The sequence below is a fragment of the Falco biarmicus genome, chromosome 1 (genome assembly GCF_023638135.1).
Source record: "Falco biarmicus isolate bFalBia1 chromosome 1, bFalBia1.pri, whole genome shotgun sequence".
Taxonomy (NCBI): Eukaryota; Metazoa; Chordata; class Aves; order Falconiformes; family Falconidae; genus Falco; species Falco biarmicus.
The window spans coordinates 59,106,400-59,130,318 of record NC_079288.1 but is presented as its reverse complement, the minus strand read 5'-3'; the positions used below and the strand labels follow the sequence as shown (position 1 = coordinate 59,130,318).

Here is a 23,919-nt window from a genome sequence, read left to right as displayed (position 1 = left end):
AATATGCAATAAAACTCTTAAATTAACTGGGACCACACTATTGAGTGGGAGGTTAATTGTCCAAGGGATCTGGCATTTTGGACATTTTGCTGTTGCTTTAAAATAGGAAGGGCTACCTACCGTGGCAAATGTTGACCATATTGTGGTGAGGGGAGTGGTAAAGAATAATAAAAAGTCAATCATGCATCAGTGTACCTTTAAAAAAATACATTTGTGTTCATTATTTAAAGATGCATTAAGAGGTACAGGAAGGTTTTGCTGCTTAGGTTCTCTAAGGGGTTAATAATTTATTTAAACATCTCCCTAGATTATTTTTCAGAGCACTTTAGGAGCACTAGGAACATTTCTTTGGGACGTTTACTGATGGGAACATGCAAGGATAGCCTGTTTTTTCTGTTACCTTTTGGATTATACCAGTGGCAATTAGCTATGCAAGGAGGATCAGCTACAACAGGGTGTTAAAGCAGATGTGTGACCCGTGGCCGCTACTCCAGGCATTGCTACTTTAACACTTTTTTCAGCATGTGTAGACTGGACTGGCTCCTAGAACAAAAGCCTGAAGCAAAACCTGTTCTTTCTCGGTCTCCTGAATCTGTGAGAGATCTTTGGTTTTATTTTGTGATTGTTATTAAAACTTTCTAAGGAAGAAATAGTGATGTTGATAAACCAACACAAAATACATTTTTTAAGATTACACTTTGTAATACAACTTTGTAATACACTTTGTAATAAAACTGTATCACTGAAACTACACTCACTGCCATGCAATTCTGAAGAGTTCAATTCACCAGCGGCAGAATTGAACACCCCAAATTTCATAGCAGATGTTTTATATATTTAGACAATGGCTGAAGAAACAGTGAGCTGTATCTTCAGATGCTACAGAAAAATTAGGCAATTTACTTGAAGGTCTGCCTTACAGCTTTAAAGTGGTCAATGGAAAACCAAATATGTTCTATAGTATGTGTAAAAATTAATCCTAAAATATTTATATTCAATAAATATGAAAGTATTTGGATGATTTAGCATGCTCTGCTGTTCTATACTGGAATTAATCATAGCGATGGCTTCTCCCTATTTCAATATTAAAACAAAAGGGGTGTGCTTGCAGTGCAGCATCCTGGGAATTCAGCTCAGAAGTCCAATTAACAACAACTAATTCCCCATACTGCCTATTTACCCCTAAGAGTTGACTAGATATAATGTCATGCATTTTGCATTTAAGCTTTTAATGCCCAGAGGATAACAAAAATCTATCCTGATCACTTTTTATTTTCATCATAAGAGGACAGAAGAAAGCATCCCCACTTCCCCTTTTGTTAAGTGTATCCATGTCTCGGCGCTAAGCCCACGGAAGGAGCTGTTTCCTGCCTTCTCCCTGTGCCTCCCTACCTTACTTCTCCATAAATGCCTTCCTGCTTCAAGAAGACAGGAAGGTAATAATCCCTTTGGATGTGTATAGGTAAGTGCATCTTAAAGCAGTGTAGAATTATTCGCCTTTGAGCAGTGATCTACTGCTCATTCACTGGACCAAGTTCACTGCCCTCTGGACTGTCACACTGTGTTGTATGCCGCGTATACTCCCCTCACACTGGTTGTCACTGCAAGAGCTATCAAGTTAGCACCTTGCTGCGAACATATTTTAAAAGCTGGAACTGTAACATACTGTAAATGGTAATGACCATGCTATAAAATGCTATAGATTAGGGAAATACTTTCAATAACTAGAATTATCTTCCGCAACTCAATTTTGCTTACAATGTAAATCAGATTTGAATCAAATTCTCCAAAGGTAAACATCCAGCACATTACAACACGCTTTAGATGCAAAAGGGAGAGAAGCAGAGAGGGATTGAGTGGTGCATATGTGCATACGAGGCTCTGGATATTCCTCACCAGGTACAACCTAAACCATACATTAAAAATTAGGGACACATTAAAATATCTAGCTCTCTGTCCAGATGTAATGGTGTTTAATGGAAAAAATTAAGGCCCATATACATCTGTATTTATGACGTTCTGCAACAAAGAAATAATGCCATGGAACACAAAGTCACTGGTTGAAGGGAATTTGGAAGAAAAAGGAAGTTGTTTGAGAAGAAAATAACAGAGCATATTAAAAGTAAAGCATATCACACTGCTTGATAGCAACACAAAATATGACGCTGTGCTGAAAAAAATGCATGGATCAATGTTAAGTAGTTGTGCCTGCAGAGCTGCAGGTTATTGTGCAGAAAACTGCCTACAAAATATTTCTGCAACACTGTACTTTGCTGTGCGTGGCAAAAACCCCAGAAGGTGTTACTTTTTTTTTTTTTGGAGCTGTGATGAACTTGGCTTATGCTTGGGATCAGACTGCCTGCTCCTTATGAGGGTTTCTGAATTGCACATTTGCGGATTCAAGGCCAAATCTGAATTCACAGCTAGCTTTCCAAGTACTCAGCTGCCAAGAGCCAGGCTTCTCACAGGTCCAGGAATCGGAACAACTGAACGGGAATGGAGCTCTTCTGAACATCCCAGACTAATTGGCTGATTCGTCTCTTAGCAGGCGCCTGTGACAGAAGTTGAGACAGCTGAGTGCAGTATTTCTGACATACTCAGATGCGAATTTTAGTACCTGTCTGTACAGAGCTGGCAGGTGCAAGAAGGGCCCTCCTCTGAACTTCTGAAGAAAAGCGTTGGCTGCATCTCGTTCTCAAGCAGGTTTTTAGATCACTCTGCACCTAGATCACTGCTCCCTGTGAGCAGCAAAAAGAGCAAAAGTCTGACAGGCTGATCCTGAAACATGGTTCTGTGGAGAGCAATACAGTACCCACATTTGTGTAACACTCCACAGTCAAACTTCCCGCTTGCTGGGAAGCAGAGGACAGCAGCACTAATGATTCTCTCCCTTCTAAAGCCTCTAGATTTTAAATGCTTTGAGGAGATTGAAGACAAGCATTAAATTTTGATTAAAGGGACACTGCCAACACTACATTAAGCTTAGAATTTAGGGGTTTGTAACAGGCAGGTGTAGGTGGATGGCAGGTTGAATGTAAATATTTCTTTGCAACAGAGCAAAGACAAGTATCTTATCTTTGAGCTGAGAACAGAAGGCATAAAAAATTAACTTGATTAGAAACAAAAGTAACATGGTCCACTCTAGTTTTGCTACCAAGGGAGAAAGAAATGCTGATGGGAGACACCATGTAGCTTCCCAAATGTATTACAGCTCACCAGCTGTTTGGTGTGCAAGAAGCCTGTTTAGTTGGTTGGGTTTTAATGTGGTTATGACAAAAAGCCATGCTGAATTCCTATTTTAATAAACTTACTAGGGACTGGAGTGAAAGGAAAGGTTGCCACAGGTAAGCTGGCACAAGGACTAGGCTACACCTAGCAAATGCCTTTGTGTCTGCTTTTAGTTTATAGTGAATAAATACGGGAGGTGAAGCTATCTTGTGTTTCATGTATGGTCCACTGCAGCTGACGAGGGAGTACCTAATTACTTTCAATGATCAATGAGTTTTACTGCAACTCATTTTGCCTATGATGGGAGCCAGATCTGAACCAATTTTTCCAAGGGGAGATCCTAAAAGGCAGCACCTCACTGTAGCTTTAATGTGCACTAACCCTATAGAAAGACTATCACCCAGAAATGCTCATTCTCAGAGAAATGATGGCAATGTGAATCCAGATCTTCAGCTGATAAAAACCAGCTCCCTTAACAGAGCTACGCTAATTTATAATAGCCAAAGGTCTGACCCCACATCCCTACAAGAATTAGCTGCAGCCACAGAAATCTTCTGCAGTAAAGATGTAGCTCAGTTTGGGCTTGGCTCAACCAGAAGCAGGGTTTCTGCTGCAGATTTCTCTGCTGTCTTTGCAATATTCATTCAAACAAACCTTTCAAGGGAGCAGGCCAGAGAAGGTAAAGGCAACAGTGGCTATGATCGTCTTCTTGTTCTTCGTAGAGTATGAAGGAGTGAAGCAAACCTCAGATAACCGACCTGTGGCTTCAGATGTATTTTGAGTGCAATGGTAGTGCCTTCTCCCAGGGTCTGTGCAGCAGGTGAGAGGTGCTTCCCAAAGCTGTAGCATTAGGTATATATGATAGATAACAGAAGGCATGAAATAAGGCCGTGTGACTGCACTGGAGATGGTAGAGTTGCAGAAGGGTGCTGGAACACAAATTGAAAACTACTTGTTAAACAAGGTTAATTTGTTCTCCTTCCACAGTGTAAAATGGCTTCAAACACTTCTAAACTAGGTCATTTGACTGCTCAAGAAGTACATGGTGCCAGGCAGCTGTCTTTAGCAACAAGTTTATTGGAGAGTTTGATTGCATCCCAAAAGCATGCTAGATATTTCTGACCATATCAAAGAAAACTCAACTATATTATCAAGGCACACTAATGAGGCGGTTTGTTTAATTGAAATACTTTAAGTTTCCATGTAGTACAGCATGAAAAAATCATTATTTTCATTAGATGAGCTACTCGTTAGCTGAAAATCTAAGTTACAAAATATCACAGTGTGAGATAATAAATACATTGTAAAATGCATTAAATCCAGGTTATTAAAAGGAATTTCTATTTAAAATATATAGCCATGTAATTTGAGCATACTTCCTAGTATTAGGAATCAGGTTTGGTTCTTTGAAAAATACAGCCCAACCCAAAGGACCTCATCATGCTCTCATTGCAATCGCTGTCAAAACTCTGACCCGCTATAGCCTGGATAAATGACCTGATTATTCTGTGTCACAGTTCTGCAGTAATGGGCTCTGCGTGTAGCAGCTAGCAGTTCTGAGGCTCACCTAAAGGGCCCAATTTTGGCCTTGAATTCATCACTGCTCTGTTTGATGCAGTCATTAACAGCAAGTCAGGAAGCACTTTATAGCTTATATTTTCAGGGGCAAATGCTTACCTAAAAGTGTAAGACTTGGAGAATTTGTGAGTTTTATGTAAGAGCGCGCATCTTCATGGGACATCTCCCATGCCATTGGTCAGAAGTAGTTGAAGAACTGTACTGATCGCATCAACAGATTTAAGTCCACGATGAGTTTGGGTGAAAAGGGGAAAATGGCTGGAAGGGATCTCTGGAGCCCATCCAGTCCAACCCCTCTGCTCAAACAGGGTCAGCTGGAGCAGTTTGCCCAGGACTGTGTTGAGCTGGGGTTTGAGTATCTCCAGGGATGGTGATTCCACAGACTCTCTGAGCAACCTGTTCCAGTGTTCGACCACCTTCATAGTAAATGAGTTTTATCTTATGTGTAGATTGAATTTCCTGTATGTCAGTATTTCCTGTATTTCTGGCTCTGAGTTCTTTACTCCCCCCTGCTTGGTATTTATACAAATTGATAAGATTCCCCTTGAGTCTGCTCTTCTTGAGGCTAAGTGAGCTCAGGGTCCTACTCTGCATATCAAGAGTTCTTCCTGATCACCAGCATTTAAACATTGATCTAAGATGAGAAGGAAATTGTATTTTGGTTTCCGATTCACAGATGGGCTTGTTCCATGTGAAAAAAAGAGTAATGTAAGACTCCAGAGCAACTATTGCTTTGTGTAGTTTTATCCTTCTTCCCTGCACCACTCTGCCCATCTTTTCTATGTCTTAGACTAATGAGGGTATTTTGTCCTCAATTCTCATATCAGTGGTTCCTTCCTAATTTACTACTATACATACACCAAGGGATCTTCTGCCTCATCTCACTGGTACTTTCTCTCTCTCTCCTCCCTTGCTGAGGGATTAGTTTGCCAGCACTGTGAAGGTGTCCTTGCAGCATTACTCTGTCACTAAACTAGCCAGCATAGTTCACCATGGCTGTGAAGAAACAGCCCCAAGGTTTAGCAGCCACTTCTTAATTCCTGAGGAGTCCTGGGCATGCATTCAGGTTGCCTCCACGTGTTGGCATCCACTGATGTTGACACATCTTCACAGCTATTGCTCTCCCTGCCAGCTAGTCAAGCCAGCAATGCCGAATAGTGCCACCAAGAGCACATAGATACCGGAGGAGATTCAGAAAGGACTGCTGAAAGATCGCCTTAGCTAGCAAGCCAGCCAGCGATTCAGGAGAGCATACAGATTACAGATGGTGCAATAATCTCACGATTGGCCAAATGTGGAGCCTAAGCAATACTTATATGGAGATGAGCATACATTAAAGGCTGCCAATGTGACAGCAGAGAGGGCCAATATTGAGGCTTGCCCAGGAACGGGCACGCTGCCCCCACATAGCCACCTGCTGAGATCGTTCATGCCAGAAATGCAAGTAATCCTGGTAAGGCAGGTGCCTGAGGGGATCAAGTCCTTAGTCAAAGACAAGAAATGCAAAAACCCAAGCCCAGGCCACCTTCTCACACCTGGCAAGAGCCCCTCTGCATTAAGCCCGCAAACTGTAAACCCTGGAGGTTGGAGTGCAAGGGATGAGAGCTGCACCCCACACTCCTGCCTCTTCCCTCAGTTATTAAGACAGACTTTTCTTCCTTTGCAGAGACAAAGTTGCACATTTTTGAGTTATCTCTTGCTCCTCTCATTTTGTGTGGGTTTTGTTAAATATTTTTAGAAGTCTTTCCTTTTTTTTTCTTTTTTTCTACTGGGGCCAACAGGGATGCGGCTTGCAGATTAGTACTACTGTTAGCTCTCTTTAATAGGGCTTTTCTTATCCCATTTAAGTAGAATAAAGAAGCTTCATTTGTTAGCTTAAAAAAAAATCAAGACTTTAATTCTTGATCATTGCTCCCAAGAGAACCCAGTTGGAGTTCTCTCATCATCACTGATCAAGTCTGAACTTTTTTTGTTTGCTATTCAATTTCAGTTGCTTTCATCATTTCAGAGCACTAACAGGCTTTCAGCCCCGCTGAAACAGGGGATGGGGCTTTAACCATACTGCGGTGAAGTCCCTGTAGCAATGGAAAACTGCTGCACAGCATTTAGCTATGTGCTCTCCTCTACATAAAACCTGCATTTACATTGAATTACAATTAACCTTCTATTTTAATCATAATAATCAATATTCCATATGGCTTTTCCTCCTTTTATATTATTTGTTGTAGAGAGACTGGCAGTCAATTTCTCTGATTTCAGACCAGTGAGAGATTTTATCTAAGACAAGTGTAAAAAATTTTCTGATTACTAAACTGCTGTAGATCACCATCTGGATCCACTGCTAAAATGATATCCATGGAATGAAGCTTGCTTATGGTACGGAAAAACTTGCTCTGATGTTTTATAAATAGTTATTTTTTTCTTAAGAGATTCCAAGGATGATTTTGCAAGGGAGATCAGCATATAAAGCAAGTCTGCAAAGCAGTTTTCCAGTGGGCATGCGATCCATCCAGGCCCTTTCTCTGGTTGCTCGTGCCTACCATCTCCTTTATGAGGAGATGCCGGAGTGGGTTTTTCTGAGTAAAATCTTTCCTAAATTTGCTCTTTGAGTGCTTCTTGAGGGTGAATGTTACCCAAGCTGTTAGGCCTTGCACAGGGAGAAAGCTGTTGTGATCAACTGATCGAGTATAAGCCACTGTTGGACCATTCCCAATAGGAACAACACAAATCCTGTCTACTGGCTATCGGTTTTGTTCTTCAGGGTCCTTGTAACCTTCAGTATGGGCAAAACCCCAGTTTCCAGAGACAGTGTGAGTAAGACAGCAAGGTCCCAAAATAGTCTGCTCAGCCTCTGCTGCTTTTCAGCTTAGTTTTTGTGCCCAGGGTGCTCAGGGTGCTTCTCTGCGTTTCTAAGTTTCTCCTAAGTGTTTCATGGCTCGCATGTCTGAAGGAAGTCATCAGCATCAGTTTTGGGTGCATTAAAGATGTTGACCTGGCAGAAACAATACAAAATACATGTTCCTTCAACCACAGCCGGCAGAGGGAAGGAGAATCTCTGCTGAAGACTCATGTAGTCCTTTGCTGAAGAGAAAACAGGCACAGTGCTCCTTCTACTGAGGAGCAGTACATGGCTCCACCTCAGTCCAGCTGATACCACCCAAATTCCCCAGATTTTCAGTGCTCGAGGTCTGCAGCCGGCTTGTGGTTTCTCCCTGGAGGGCTGAACTGTGGGAAGAGTGCTCTCTGCACCTTGTCAGTGCCTGGGAACAGCTGCAATTCGAGACATATAAACACTTTTTTTACCCCAAGCAGATTCCAATTAATGTGCAGATGGAAACGACATAGATGGTCTGTGGGAGAGAATCCTTGCTTGGCAAGGGATGGAGTATTGCTTTTATAAAACGCCGTAAGAGCTCTAGTAGCAGAGTTCCTTGTTTTTTAAGATCCCAGCTCCCAGTTCAGCAAGCTCAGATTTGTACCGAAGGACTAATGTTGCTGGAATGTAAACCTGTCATTTCATGGAACAGGGATGCAGAAGACAGTCAGGAAAATCAACTTCTGCAAAAATTACATGATTTTGTGTACAAGGGAGAGAAAATTCAATTTTGCAGGTGGGAGCCTGCCACAGTTTAGCTGTCAGGGGCAGGAGGAAACTTAGAACCATGAGTGGGCACCTAGCAAAATAGTGGGGACATGAGGAAAGCCCAGAAATGTGCACCTTCTCTCATTCTTGTTTGGAATCAACATCCAGAAGAGACAGTATTTTGTTGCAAATTTATTTTCAAATCCTCACAGCTTTATCCAGAACACATCAATTTTCAGCCTTAAACTCCACAATGAAGAAGATGTTACAGTGGGACACTTTCACTTCAAAAAAATGTTAAGTCGTGTGGTTGGTTTACCAGTGTGAATCTCCTGCTGTCCCTTACGCAGCTGAAAATGCTACACACCTCTGCATCAATATAAAATATTTTCTTTTGAAAGGACAAGAGGAGACTGCAGAATTCTAGTTTTAGGCACCTTGGATTTAAACATCTTAGACTTTAATCTTTTTTCTCACATTTCCTTCTCTATGAAACAAAACCAAATTCAATCTTTGTTTGTCCGTTGTGATTTTTGAGAAAATTAACTGTACATAATTACTTTGCAAATAATTACTTTGTAAAAATTACTTGTAAAGCCTTTAGAGATCTTCAGATGGTAAGGGGTAGAAACATAATGGACGTGATAACCCTTTCTTTCTTCTTTCTCTTATCATCACTATAACTTGTTCTGTTTCTCTATGTTTTCCCACAAATACTGCCAAAGAAGGAATGACATTGCCAAGGAATCACATTGCCAGAGAGTGTTTTTAAAGTCAAGAGGCAGATTTTCTTCTGAGTTCTTCTTTTGTTAGATAAATGCATTGTCATTCTAGTTTCCAAACATGGTTAGTATGGCTAATTGCTCTTTCATCCACTGAAATTTGAGCTGATTAGGTCAGGATGAAAGTAAAGGGCTTTTGCCATATTGTATGTGGAACACATTTTATGTAGAAGCTACAGGGCAGCTTCCACCTGGCATTATCATGTCCCAGATGGGTTATTTTGGGTTATCATAACAGGTTGCTTATTAATTGGGTTATTAATATAACAGATTCTCCCTAAGCATATCCAGGGGATTGGGTGGTTAATACATTACTATTTTGCCTTAATGTATGGTACCTGCATATAATACGTCAAAAAGCTCACTGATAGGCTTTGCAAATGAAAAGGCATTCTGAACTGAATGTATGAGCTAAAAAAAGTTATGATTTCTGCGGGGATAAAACTCTAAGCTGAATTGTGTTGTGTCGTGACTAATCAGTTTAATTTTCTTCTGCAGATGGATCCATCCTCAATAGAGGGCAGTAGAGGATGAAAAAGTAACTGTTGATCTGTTCACTGTTGTGTTCAGATCAATTCTCTAATATTCTTTTAACTGGCTTTAAAATGGACCCTTTTATCTTGAAAAAGGAGGAAGTAAGAGTGTTGGACATCTGGGGGACACACTGCTAGCACCCAGATGTTAGCATCCTTCTGTACCATTTACTCAGTCAATGCTACATCAAGTTGTGCTGGGTAGGTGGGCGGGAGAGTGAAAGCATGGAATGGGAAGTTAGGGTTGTCCTGGAAGGGAGAAATCACTAGTCCTGTGCCTTCACAAGGGAAAAATCCTGGCATTGCTTCGTGACTGCAGTCTATTAGCTCGCAGCGGCCCTGGGAAACAGCACTAATTCTCTCAGCGAAAACAAATGGAAACTTCCCCGTGCATGTGTCAGTATAATTATTCTGCCAAAAATAGTAGCAGATTTCAACTACCTAGAGGTTTTGCTTACAGCTGGTAAACTCTGTTGGCTTCAGCCCCAGCTGTGAAAGCCAAGTAGCCCAGCTGGGCGCTGGGAGGAGATGGCACTGCCCCTCACAAGCAGGTGGGAGCTGAGGCAGTAGCAGCCTTTGGCCTTGGCAGGGTGACTGCCTTGCTCAGGGCAGGGAGAGCAAGGTGCTGAGGCAGGACCAGGAGAGGAAGCCAAAGCTGGACTGCGGGAAGAGCTGGGACATCAAGGAGCTGGGGCACAGCCAAGGTGGGAAAGGCCAAGGTGGAGCAAAAGCAGGGTAAAAGCTTTGAGCGGCCATCCAAATGTACTGAAGCCTAGACCTAAATACCACACTGGAGACCCTGCCTTTCACTTGAATCCACAAGCACTTCCGTGGGGTGGCCTTGGCACAAGTTAGGCTCTCTGAGGTACAAAGCTAGGCCTGTATGTATGCTTGGTTGCTTTATGATGCATATCACAAAAGCATAATCCGGTTTGAAGTGTTACAAATAGTGCGTCCTTTCCACAGTGTCCACTGGGCAAAGCAATGATGGGGTGTAAACACACTTGTAACATGTAAGACGAGTCTACTTTTTTCTACCTGCCAAGCATGGGTACGTTCGGCATCTGACACCTAAATGTCCTCTTCTCCATCTCCCTGCTTGTTTCCACAGCTTCATTCCCTGCTTTGCCTTGGCCCTTCCCACCACCACTGTCTCAGATCTGCTGGTCCTCTTTAGTTCTGCCACATGCAGCTGCAGTGCTGGTGGCCACACTACCCTCCCCGTACTACTACTGTGTCATGCCTGATCTATCATCCCTGACTGTGCCATCTTTGGTTAGATCCCCACCACTCACAGTCAGCCATCATGAAAGATCCAGGTCTTTTTAATAAGCTGCAGTAATTAAAGCTTGCTAGCGATCAGGTAAGTTCTTACATGTTGTAGCTTTCTGCCTCTTCTTGTTCCTATAGAGAACAGCAGACAGCGCCTGAGGTAGCCCACAGTGCTGCCTCAGTACAGGCTGTCGTTTCAAGTTTATCTTCCTCAGTACCAACTGAGAAATGCAGCAAGCCTACTCCAGCTGACAACAAAAAGCAAGAGTCTGCTCAAAGAGAAGGACAGGGAGGAAGAATCTGTTGTGAATTTGGACAGGGGAGGTCAAAGAATTTGAGGCTTCGAGGGGAAGGTCTTTTTGGTCCAGAACATGTTACGCAGAAGACACAAATGTAGGATCTGAACTCAGTTTAGAGGCAGGTTATGAAAGGCCCTTGGAAGATAGATCAGGAGAGGGAAAGAGTTGCTTAAAAGGATGAGGAACAGGATGTCCACATAGAAGAGTTTCCAGTGGGATCCAACAGCAACATAAGGTAGGGTAGAGTGAGTCCTAATCCCCCAAATCTCTCACAACAGTCACCACAGCTGGGCACCTTGCCATAAACAGCAAACAAGCAAATAACAGAAAGGCAGAGCCACCACTCAGGGAAGATTTTTTGGATGGGTATCTGCCTGCATCAGCCAGAATTCTTCTGGTCCTTCTTTTCTGTAATATCTCATGTACCAAACCTACATGGGCTGCACTTTAAAAAAACCAAACCACAATCTTTCCCTAAATAGCTTGCTCTTCTGTAAATGCCAACATCAAGATGGCCAGAAGGTTCACTGGGGAGAGAAGCAAGACATTGCTGTCTTCCCACTCCCTGGTGGCTGAGCTCCTCTGCCTTATAGCTACCCTGCTGCAGCAGCTCTGTTCAAAGCTGAAAAACTCCCACTGGTGATGCTAGTACGCTTGGGTCCCAGCGATGAGAGCTGCCTTCTGCAGATGTATGAGCGCAGCCAGCTCATTTTCCCGGGAGGTGATAAGACTGGTTGGGACAGTAAATAATTAGCTTTTCTGCCTTCGGCTATAGAAATGATTATGAATTTTTAAGCACTGAGAGTGATTGAAGCCATTTCTGTTTGCTTTCTTTAGCTGTGTTGCAAAGTTTAGCTTCAAGAAGGAAAATACCCTCAGAGGAGGTTGACAGACAGGTGGGAAAATATAAAGATGCCAAGAGATCAGAGGTAAGTCAGTGAGCATTAAAAGCTGGGGGAGAAAGTCCTGATAAAAGGGGGTGGCTTTCATAACAAAGGAATTATCTTTCTTGTTCAGTCCTTCCTTTATCTGATAACAGGCTATTCCCCCAGAAAGTTGGCTCCTGGGAAGTTAGTTTTAAGCAGAAGTTGAACATGAAAGTTCATTTCTTGGCAGAAGTTGCTTTCTCTTTAATTTATTTATTTTTGTAAATTTATCCTAATCCTTTTTTTCTTAATTAACAGGATGCTGAAAGACACTGTGGAGAGGAGTTGTCTCTATTAAGACACAGATAGGATTTAATCTCAGAAGTATACTGCCTCCCCCATGGCCTGCTCAAGGCTGCCTGGTTATGCCTCCTCTGCTGACGGCATTTCTGCCTCCAGGACTCTTGTCCTCTCTGGCACACTAAGGGGTCCCCTGATGCCACATGTTGTGATGCTGGCTCTTGATCAACCTACTTGGCACAGCAATGAACCTGGAGGTACTTCAGGTTTTTCACACAATGCCTCATACTTATTAACTTTATGTGTTGCCTTGTCAACTGAAATCAATATTGATAATAATAAATGCATTAGCAATTAATTATAAATGAATTGACATTCCCTGGAAAATGCTTCTAAGGTAAAAACATGGGAGGACATTTTCTGAAGGTTCCCTGTTTACCTCTTATATTGCCTAAATGTATTAGCCTTGCAATTTTCTAGTGGTTTTAAAATGCTTACTAAAACATGTCGTTTTTTCAGCTGCTCCTCCACTTTCTCCTTGACCCACTATCTGGCTGGGCCAGAAGGCCCCTTGCCCCAGCTCCAGTGTCATCTTGCTGTTGTATAGGCAGAGCAGATACCACACTCCTTCTGCTGTTGCAACGGAGACTGCAAATCAGACCATGCAACAGCGGCTGGCGTGCACTGAGGAGCCCGATACCATTGCATCAGATTGAATCAGTGCATTGAAAACTTCCTCAAGGTGGCAGTGAGGGCCCAGAACAATTGGCCTAAGGTGTGATGGCTCCTGAAATAGGAAACTGTGTTGTCCCACCATGGCACCATGAGCCATTTTCCCTGCTGGAAAGACTGGAATAAGTTGTGATTGCAGATGGAGGCTTTCTTTCAAACCAGCGGGACAAGCTGAACAAGTCTCCTCCAAGTCCTGCAAGAGGGAGACCAAAATATATTTCCCAAAAGAAGGATTATCCGCCTCATGGAGGAAAGTTAAGAGGCTAAACAAAGAGGAAGAAACAGGAGCTTCTGCTAAACAGAGCAGCTGTATGACTTTAAAATGCTGTTCCCAAAATTATCACACTAGTGTACAGCTGCCACAAAGACAACATGATTTCTTGATGTTGAAGTGGCATCAGGGTGACTAGAGTGACCAGTAAGAAAATGCAACTACATGTTTATCCAGCCAAAACCATTTCCCTTCAAAGCCCTCCTTCATAAATTTATGAAGAGGTAAGGCTTGGAAAGAATCTCCTGCAATCACCTTGTCCCACACCTTCCTGTGAGCCAGGATCAGGTTTAGCCACCTCATCCCTGTAAGGTGTTGGTGTAACCTCTCCTCAAATCTGCCAGTGAAAAGGCTCAACATCCAGTGATAAATTAATTCCCAAAGTGGAGCTTAAAATCACTTTCCTGCAAATTATGTTGATTTATTTCTGTCTTTCTCACAGTGGCCACGGAGAACAAATGATGGCTGTCCTCTCTAAAGCAATTGTTTACATACTGGAAAATTCCTATGTTTTCCCCCATAGTCTTTTTCCTCTAGACTAAACAAACTCGGTTTCTTCAAGGTTTCCTCATCACTTATGTTTTATAAACCTTTTATCATATCTGCTGCTTCCTTCTGGACAGTCTCCAACTCATCTGCATCCTCAGTTCTGCTGGGCCCTGCTTGGCGAGGGCTGACAATCTGTCGCTAAGAAAAACGCCACGCTTCTGACTGAGACATTAGAGAGCTGTTTCCAGATTCAGCATTTTTCCACTGGAGGTGTAAGCATTTTACCTTTTGTGAGTACCAATAAATATATATAAAATAAAACAAACAAAACAAACCAAAGTCTTGCATTCTTGAAGGTGATATGTCAACTCTGCACTTCAGTGGCTGCTGTCTTTATAAAACACTCACATGTGTTCCTTCACACTTTCTTCGCCTAGCAGCATGGCTGCTGAGGCAGTCAGGGGCCTTGCAGTTAGGAACTCTTCTAGAAGAGCCTCTTACAAGGCAGTGTAATTAAAGTCAGCATTCAAAGCATTTCAAATAATCAAAAAACTAACCAGCCCCCAAACAGAGGCAGAATCAAAGAGCCTAGTGTGGAAAGAAATCCAGTGACCCTGAAGGCATGAGCAGCCAACCCAAAGAGATTAAATGACAACTGAGGGAAATGGGGGAGGAACTGATGGCATCAACAGTGGAATAACAAACAAATGCAGGAGACTTCAAAAAGTGAATAACTGGGCCATCAAATTACATATGTATTGGGATAAGGAGAAGCCTGTGTGGTTAGAGTGCCCAGGCTTGGTTTAATTCCCCACCATGGAAGTCATTGGGTGTTTCCTCATTGGTATCCGTCACGGCTACCAGCGAGCACTTGTGTAGTCTTGAATGGTCCCACACTCACAGCCAAATCAGAAACACTGTCTTGTCTTCTCGCTAAGCCTGAAAAAGGGGTTGTGCAACCAAAAGCTCATCTGTTTTATTCATCTGTATTAGCTACAAACCTTCCACGTCAATATCCTTAAACCATGATAGCTGCTATCATGAAGCTTGCAAGTTTTGTGTGTGGGTTGTTTACCCAAGAGCACTCAACTCAAGAGCAGTCTCATTTCCAAAGATTTCTTTTCCATCTGTGGGCTCACTGATATTGCACAAAATGCTCAACAAAATATAGTCAGCAGCTCGTCTCTGATTAGAGCTCTTCATTGAGGAAACCTCCTTGATTTCAACTTCCAGACAAATTCATGGATCCCTCCTGTTTGTTCTCTAAGCTAAGCAGGAGCTTTATAACCCATACATTGGCTTCTTCTGTGTTTCCAATAACTTTAGGAGTGAAGTAGAAACTCCACATTGTCTGCATCATGGAAGTCCTTTAAATGGTAGAACTGGGACCAACTCATCCTAAGGGTGAGACCAGCAAAAAAGAATTTGGTGCAATTAATTTAGCAAGCTTTCAGCCTAGTGTTTGTTTAACCAGCGTGGATGAGAGCAAAATTCCCCTGCAGCCCCTTTTAAACACCTCAACTAAGAAAATAAGCTTGAGTATGGTAAAGAGCATGTTGATATCCCAAGGGACCAGAGAAAGTGCAACAGGAGAGCGCCTCATACAGAAGGGGGAGTGTTAAGCATATTTAAACCAAACATTTCTTTCCCTTTCCTTTGGGATAAAACTATTTCCCATAGAAACTAAGGCTGTGCCCCTACATGTGTAGCCCGGGGAGAGATGCTTTGATGTGAAAGAGAATCCTGGTAAAGTACCGGATGCAGAAGCCAATGTGGAAATAGGAGGGACTTCCAGAAACAGGAAAAAGCATTGTCCCAGAGGGGCTTCCATCTCCCCCCTCCAGGTCGTCATTCAGACTGTCTGGCTAGTTTCCTCCTGCCAGTCACTTTGCCATAAGGAAAGTCTTGTCTTAGACATGGGGCAAAATTTTAAAACTTTTCCCTTACTTCAGAGAGCTGACAAAGTGAAAATGTGAGATTTTACGGCATAATCTAGATAAAAAAACTAAAGTGAAAATTTCACAAATGATAAACAAAACTCTGCTTTCAAGTGTACTACAGAAAAGTCGGAGAAATTGTCAGTGTTTCAGGAAAGCAGGAGTGCCATAAATTTGATTTAATCTAGGGAAGAAGGGAGAGTGATTTAGCTCTGAAAGTTTTTAGGAGGAATACAAAGAAATGAATGTGAGTATCAGCCTGAAATTCTTACAAGTATGTGCACTCGTATGCTGTTGGACCTACACGGTAGGATGAAGGGAACCTGCCCACAAAGTGCAGATAAATTGCTTTAGGTTATGGGTAGGACAGTCTCAAAGGCACGTGGTGTGGAGGATCTGTGTGGAAACAGATTGGTATTGCAGGATGGACAGCCCATGGGGAGACTGTTCTAGAAAATAAATCTATTTCCATCTTGCTCTTTAAAAGAGCCCAGTGTTACTCTCTCCTTTCTTCATCCTTCACTGAGATTAGTGCTGGTCATGGACTTGAACTCCAACAGTGAGCTTACACGGAGCACGCTGCTAGTGCCATCACATGACGCACAAAGAGCAGAAGTCCTCCTGCACACTCATGAGCAGACTCTGGTCACATGCAGAGTCTGTTGAGCAGCAGCAAAAGAGAGTACGAACCATGGTAACTTGTTATTGTACAATAAGTCCCTCCTCACCCTCCAAGTTTTCACTGTTATCAAGGTTCTTGTGGGTGCTGGTTCTGAAACAGCTGATAGGCAACTGAAGTATCATTTGATCAGAAGACCTTATCTAGGCAAATGGCCCTATGAAGATAATGGGTGAGGTTTGTTTCTGTAAGTATTTTAGCACGAGGCTCACGGATAATAAACTACATCATCATTTCGTTGTATGCTTTGGCTTGCGATGACAGATCAAGTGGTGCATTCTGCAACAGTTTGTCAGCACTCCCACTAGAAAGCTGTGAAGGTTTAACACTGCATCCCAAAGTAAAATCTGACATGTCATTTTGCACCCAGAACAGTGTGTTTGTTTAATTACTTAACCAATTTTGTTGAATTATTTCTTTGATGACTAAAGAGGACTTCCTACTGATGGTCTCCAAGATTAACGATACAGGTATATTTATTAGTAAGTTAGCACTTAGTGCCTACCTCACATAGATGAAGTACACTCCCTATCTTCAATATCTTCTTGCACTGACTGTCTACTAAATAGATTACTGCTCTACCTAATGTTCTTAAAGCTAAACAGAACTAAACATATGGATTAGAAATATAGATCTCTAAGCACTGAAATGTCTTCCTGAAGATACAGGGAGCTGGAGGAGGTCAGCACTCCTGAAAACTGAGCCACAGGATCAATGTCACAGCTAAATCTTTGACGTCACAGCTAACTCTGATCAACATTTCCCCGGATGTCCAGTTGGCAATGCAAAGTCCTTTGAAATAGGACCCAGAGCTGGAGGAAGCTCCAAGCCCTCCTGTACAAGGACTGGCTTCCTCTTTCTCTTTAATGGGAGTAAGAGTATTTTGCTCTTGCATAGGGAGCCCTGAGGTGTATTTAATTAATGCTCATTATGAACTCTGAGAGGAGCTTGAGACATAAACATGATTATAGCTTCAAAGCCTAGGGGATCACTCACATTTTACTCAGCTCTCTTATGCTGGCAGAGTTCTTACTGACCTCCATAAAATCCAAGTAGACAGAACAAAGTCTTCAGGATCTGGCCCATAATGTACCTGTCTCTCACTCCTGTGCTGGACTTTGCTCTAATCTGTCCTACATTCTTCGGGCCTCATATATTCCTTGACTCGATCAGCCATTCAGAGGTGTTGCTCCACCAGTAGTGGTTCTCATACAAACACTTGCTTACTATCAAACAGCCTGGCCCTATTAATAATAACTTTAAAGGGAACAGAGAAAGGGAAGACAAGAAGTAGGTTCAGTTTAATAAGATTTTTCTTTCACCCAAGTTTTATGTTCTTTTCTTTTATCTTTTTATCAAGGCAACTGTATTCTGAAAAGCCTCCGGGTACAATAAACAACAGAAGGTGATGCAATGGCTGCTCGTTATTGCTTGATGGGTGAATCATCCTACTAGCTGTTATCTCCGTTATTGGAACAGATCACTCGAGGGCTGCATTGAACATGGGCCACAAAAAGTAACTGTACTAATGTCATGATGTGACATGTCAGTCTCTTTATTTCTAGAAGAGTTTCCTTTCAATTGCACATAGATAAAATAATAAGAAGGGGTTCCCATGGGATATATTAAAAATTATACCTGGGCCTTATTTTTATCAAAGCTCAGTTGGTACCGACTGGCCAAATCGTGCAGCCTGTGCTCGTGCCAGTGAGCAGCTGTTCATGCAAAAAATTCCACTGAGTCAGCAGGGCATCTCAAGCGAGCGACTGCTCCCTGTTCAGAATTAGTACTGAGGTTTTTCCTACCCCACCCTGCTGTTTTACACAAAATGCCACATCCTATGTAGTTTCTATCGTGTACGAGGGTACTCTTTTTTTTTTTTTTTTCTTGTTTTCTGACTTTTATGAATATTGTATTACTGGGACCAAACTGAGAATGCAACGTTTCTACAGGCAGTATCTGATCATTTAAAAAATGCCAATGTAAATAAGCTGTACCAAAAGCAAAGTGACCTCTTTTGTCTTTCTTACACATGATGCCTAGCCTGCACGAGGACCTCAATAACTAAAATTCTAAAACTGACCTGCCTGGCAGAGGAGGCTGTTCTATGGGCTCGTATCCGAGGTCCTCCAGCCAAATTACACTTTTGACATACAAAGCCTAACTCTTGGTGTTAACTATACAATTTAGCAGCTGTGATACGCTTTTGCTTTGGATATTTAATTATACTGACCTATTGCCTTACATCTGGGCTCCATGAAAACATTTCAGTCCTTCAGGAAGCAGGCATAGAGGCAGCAAAGAAAATTTGTGACTTTAGGAAGTGCCTCTGCTGAGCTGTCTCTAGTTAGCCTCTGCAAACCAGATCTTGTTTACTCCACAGTATTTTGTGGCTTTTTCTCCCTTTGTTTCTTGCAACTCTTTGTGCGCCATTTCCAAACCCAAAGCTTTCAGGGTCTGAACCAACAACTCTAGTACCATCAGCTGTCCCCTGGGAGTCGGATGTGGTACTGCATAGCTATAATCAGACCACATAGTGCCTACAGCAGAAAGAGGCTTACACTTTATGCAGAACTATCTGTGCAGAAGGAGAAATCAGGACAGCGTGGGCTGTAATAAAGTTATACTATTGCTTATAAACAAAGACCACTGTACTGTCCTCTATTCACATAAGGCCATCTTCCCCCTTGGCACCAGGGAAGAGATATGTAACAACAAAGGGGTCTAAAAGCCTTCGTTAGGCATGTCACTGATGAAGGAATTTAAGATTGCAAATGTACAGCTGCCTGGCCAAAACCAGCCATACAGTGGTAGAGCAAGGCAGGGCCACAGCGCTAAGGCAGTACAGCAGCGCATAGGTAAAAGCGATGGGTGTCCCAGCACGGGCAGATCTCCCTGTGCAGCCATCCAGACCAGGCTAGCAGCTGCAGAAAAGCCCAGGGTGGGGTTAGGAGTGGCTGCTTGAAGCTCTGTCTGCCACCATTTCCCTACCTGTGAATCGCATGTCCCTAAAGGAGCAGCAAAAGTCCTAGCAGTAGCCTCAGTACCTACTTAAATACCAACATCCCTTACGAGTCTCACAGAAGTTCATCTAAGCCTCCACCCCAGGCAGAAACACAATGGAGTAGTAAATCGGAGGGATACAGTGATCATCTTCATCTCTATGGTATAAACTGTACTTGGAGGCCACAATCCAGCTGTGACTATATACCTACTACTAAGCTCCTTTCAGCTGCACGTTTTGAAGACTGATTTGTCCCTCACATTTTGATTTGACATGCAGTGGAGAAAGAAACTTTTCGGAGATAAGCCCTTTCTCCCTTTTGCCATTAACGTTTCTCATTCTCTTGATTTAAAAGATTTACAATAAATGGCAATGAATACTCATGCACTAGAAACAAGTGATGCCACTAAATTTTTACAAAAGAGACCAGAAAGAGACATAGTTGTGATTTCTATTTAGCTATGCTTTCTTTATAAAGGGGTGTTTCCGAGATGAAAGAAGTAACTGTTATTGTAAAGTACTCTCCATTTTGAATCCAGAAAGCACAGGAAGCTGAGCAGTCTCTTTGTTCATCCAGCTACTGCTGCTGCTGGAGACAAAGCAAGTCATGCATCTACATAGTCTTATGTTGATTTTGCTTTTCTTAGACAAAAGCTTTTCTAAGGGGTGGGGTCAGTCAACAAGAACTGAGGAAAAGGGATTTGCAGTTACAGCTGTACTGCCTTCTGTGCCCTTGGTCAGCTTTCATCTATTTCATTGCTGTATACATTAGGCTATGGCAAAGTCAGTTCAGAGAGAGAGGGAAGGAAATATCAGAATAATGCCAGCATCCTGGGAGAAACCTTGCCCATGGAGATACAGAGCAGCAAAGACCCCCTGGCCCAATACACCATCCAGCCTCTCCAGCTGCGGCATATTGGGTGTTAGTTAAACGGGAAAGAGATATTGATGGTTGCTCCCCCCTCCATTTTTAAATGAAATTTCATATGGAAAATTGGAAAGCTGTTGACCAGCTCTATGGCTGGTGAAAATATTTCTGAAAATGCGACCAAAGGTTTTTTCCTTGATAATTTTTAAGAGTTTGAAGGTTAATCAAGACTTCAGCTTAGGATAAAGTTCCAGCAATTCTAAGGAAGCATAGGTTTAAAATCTTCTGGAAGAAAATTTGAGAAAGATAAGTAGATTTGCTGGCAAGAAAGTGGGTAGATCTCTTACTCAGAACAGTCATGTGCTACAGAGGTATTTATTTTTCCTAAATTTCAGCATTTTTTACATCTGCTTGAAAAATAAAATAAGGTAGAATGGATTGTATAAATTACATTGTATTTACATTAAATATAGCTTTAGAGTCTTCTAAGATAAAAGGATTTTGCCCTTCTGGATTTTGCTTTGTTACACTTCAATTCAGGGTAATAATATCAAGCTAAGGAGACTAATTGTCATGGGCTGAATCTTCAGCAGCTGGAAATCAGCATGGTTTAGCAGAGTGCAGTGCTATGGATGAGGCCTTGACACCACGTACTATTTCTTTGGCACCTACTTGAGCTAAAAGGTGGAGTGGCTATATATGTTGTGTGGTAGGGGGAAAAAAAAAAAAAAAGCTGAAAGAGGAATCAGGCAAGTTAATTGCATGACAAGAAAAAACAGGAAAGTCCCATGAAAACAGAACCAATGCAATGCTGTCCCTGCGCTCACTGACCTGAGTCTGGAGACATGTGTTAACAGCACACACCGCAGCCTGAGGCAGAAAAATGTGATGTGGTTGACAAAACTGTGGCATGACTAAAGACAGAGCATGTGAATTGTATTTATGTACTAGCCTCTGAAGTGGAGAGCATATTGTCAAGCAGCCTGAGGGAGCTGTATCATACGCAGCTCCGTGTGCAGCATAGTATAGCTGTATCCCATTAAGATGCTAGCAACTGAATATATTAAAAATCCTCTTGGAGGCTAAGGGTCCAATCCTCCTGCAGTGGAATCAATACAATTTTTGCAATTTATTTTTAATGGAAGAGAACCAAACTCTTTCAGCTGTTATTCATCTGAAGGGTTCACATGCATACACAGCAATCAGTAAGACTAGCAGAGAGCTATGTGGCTTGCAGTCCCAAAAATGCCCTTCCATAATCACACCAGAATGACTAGGGGTAGGCTTGCATGGTATATGGGCACAGACACACAACTGCTCTGCCTGTATCCTGCCTAAAAGCTAAGCAATCCACTCACTGAGCCAAAGCTATCAAACACTGTCTTTCAGAGCAACTAGATCAGCCTACAGCACAGAAATTTGTTTTCTGATTTGAATATACACCTAGATGTATCCTAAAAGATAGTGGCATTTTATAGTCTGCTGTTACAAAGACCATCACCTGCTATCTCCTTCCCTTCCCAACCTTTTTCTTCTTTTTTTTTTTTTTCTTTTTCTAAGCTTCATAGTTCACCTCTGGCTAAATAACTCATGTGCATGATTTTGTTTCCATCTCTCTCAGGAAATATACAGAGCCAGAGAAATAATCAGAGCTTTAGTACACCAGCTTCCTGCTCTGCTTCTTGGGGAGAACAGGCTGGGTCCTGTTCCGCCTTCCTGGGCAGAGAGGACTCTGCTGATGTTGGTGGAGCTAAACAACAGTAAAGCATGAAAACCCAAGACACAGTCATCCACAGAGGGGATCCTAGGCTAAAAATACGGGGCAGTTTCTTAAAAAGCCAGATGTTGGATTACATAGGAATTTCCATTAAGTGCAATAAATGTTTAAGTTTTCCATTTGAAGTGGACTTGAAAATATAACTCAACGCATCCTGAAGGCTCAGAAGCCCTGTCAACACATTAAAAAACAATAATAAAATAAATCCCACAATGTGTGTATGTGTGGTGGCTCACGACCAAGTGCTGGAGGTGGGCAACGGTGGTCCTCTTCACAGGTGGTGGTGTCCTGCACCCTAGCTCTGCTGCAAAAGAGAGGATGGGGAAGGAGCCAGCTCTGGGTCCTGCAGGACTCAGACCTCAGTGTGCCCCTTGGGAAACTGCTGCAGCAGAGCACGCTGCTTCTGACCACAGCACAGCAGAGAGGGACTGTGCTGTTTAATAAATTATCTTACTGCACTGCTACAGGAACATCTCCAGTCCTACATAATTAAACCAGGATAAATTTCACGTGCAGGCCATGGGAGCAGATTTTAGTGCCCTTCCAAATGTGGTTTTTTTTTTTGTTAACTGCTTCTTAATCTCATTCCCTTAACCACTCACCATTCCGTGCGTCCCAATAGTAGCCCATAAAGGTGAGGCCACTTCGAGATTTTCATTGCACGGGCAGGCATCTTCATCTACTTGGACAAAGGCAATCTGAGTTTTACGTGAAGAGCTGCGCAGCAGTAGCAGGTTCAGCTTCTTACCAAGAAATCAGTTACTTCACAGTGGCTCTGGTATCTCTGGCTGCAGCCAGTTGTCTGAAGTAGAGAACTAAAGAAAATACCTTACCTCAGGTTGGTTTTTCTCTTGTCTGTGTTGTAAAGACCTTACGGCAGTTCTCTTAAACAGCAGAACATGCTACACTCTCAGGAGCTTTTCAAAGAGGGGCAGGAAAATAGGGACAGTTTGTACAGTCTCTTCAAACAGAGGCAGCTTCTTCTTGCTCCTGCTGAGTCAAGGGACAATTTGTACACCACCACTAATGAACTTCCCCTTTTTAATTTGCTGATAGCATAAGCCAAGCACAGACCCAGTGTGCAACAGGGCATGACTGAATAGAGAAAAAATGCGTAGCATGTGGCCCGATTACTGCATATATACACAGTAGTGATGCTTTCTGTGCTCTGCCTGGGTTCAGAGCAGGGTTTTATCTCAGCCGGGCTTGCGGAAAGGTAGCAGATTGCACACAAGGCTTCCTCCTTGTTGGAGTGACGGAAGGTGGAAGATGTATCTATGCAATAGGGGTGCATGGAAAGCGCATGCAACTGCCTGCCACAACAGCCTTCACGCATGATTGTATAGGACTAGGATGTACAAACAGCTCTTCTGAAGTGTAGGTGTACTTATCCTCTCACCATTCACACCTCTGCTGCTGGGAAGAGCAGTGAGGACTGACAGAGCTTGGGACCTGGCTCAGGAGAGCTGGCTTAGAGCAGACGTTGGCTGGGTGCAGTGCAAGTGGGCTGCAGTTCCTCAGAGCCCACCTCCAGACCCCCCCAGAGCTGTTGCTGTTGCTGGCTAGAGACATTTACTGACAACTTGTGGTCTGGCTCCTCAGACTTCGTAAAGAACAACAGACTGCTGCACTTCTGCTACGTGGTGATAGGGAACACACCTTGCTCTCCCACAGCCAGCTCCATAGCTTTGGAGTTCCACAGTGGGGTCTCAGACAGGATC

General features: G+C 42.7%; 1 long non-coding RNA gene across 1 annotated transcript; it reads right to left on the bottom strand.

Annotated features, from left to right (window-relative positions):
• Positions 1–1,956: 1,956 nt before the first annotated feature.
• On the bottom strand, positions 1,957–23,183 carry LOC130151066 (uncharacterized). The gene is made up of 3 exons (XR_008822492.1): positions 23,032–23,183; positions 3,883–4,157; positions 1,957–2,738 (listed from the first exon to the last, which is right to left on the bottom strand). It is a non-coding gene; the product is annotated as an uncharacterized LOC130151066 (long non-coding RNA).
• Between the last annotated feature and the right edge of the window lie 736 nt (positions 23,184–23,919).